This window comes from Sinocyclocheilus grahami, unplaced genomic scaffold, assembly GCF_001515645.1.
Source record: "Sinocyclocheilus grahami isolate Dianchi unplaced genomic scaffold, SAMN03320097.WGS_v1.1 scaffold1323.1, whole genome shotgun sequence".
NCBI classification, from domain to species: domain Eukaryota; kingdom Metazoa; phylum Chordata; class Actinopteri; order Cypriniformes; family Cyprinidae; genus Sinocyclocheilus; species Sinocyclocheilus grahami.
The window spans coordinates 43,802-44,451 of NW_015506502.1; the positions used below are offsets into that span (position 1 = coordinate 43,802).

Consider the following 650-nt stretch of genomic DNA (forward strand, 5'->3'; position numbering starts at 1 on the left):
TTTCAGAATTGTGATTTGTTTTGCACTTCTCGGCCACCGTACCCAACAAATAAATACATTGTGCAAACACTGTGGTTCTTCTCTGCACTCTATTAGTTAGAACATTGTTACCAGCCTGACACACCAAACAAATGCCATTTGTTTGAGCCACTATTGCTGTGACGCTACCGGTTTGTCCTTAGCAAACTGCAGTATTTGGGAAATCAGTCATTATTTTTAAAAAATCAACAGGGCACAGACATTACACCAGGAACGGGAACTCGTCTGAATATCCTAATGCAAAATTCATGCCATTCTGTTTGAGCATCCAGACCAGCTCAACAGAGCAACATTGGCTCAAGCAATATTTGAGAACCAGAAAACAACAGTTTTTACTCTTCAGGAGAGTTAATCTATTACTGGTTTACTTACAGTTATCGCTGCATATGAAACTGGGACAGGTGGAAGTATTTTAATATGTAAAACATTACACATTTGCAGTCCTACCTACCACCAGACGGTGCCTTTATATCAATACTAGCTAGTATAATTCAGAAATGAAAGATCAAGAACTAGTTGTAGATACCCCCATTTAAGTTGAATGATGTTTCAATTTCAAGCTTAATAGTTTATACACTGAACAAAATTATAAACGCAACACTTTTGTTTTT

General features: G+C 37.1%; 1 protein-coding gene across 1 annotated transcript in view; it reads right to left on the reverse strand.

The window, feature by feature from the left end:
* The window catches only part of LOC107569208 (DNA polymerase zeta catalytic subunit-like), a 111,230-nt gene that overhangs the window by 14,009 nt on the left and 96,571 nt on the right, over positions 1 to 650 (reverse strand). The gene's annotated exons all lie outside the window — the stretch shown is intronic.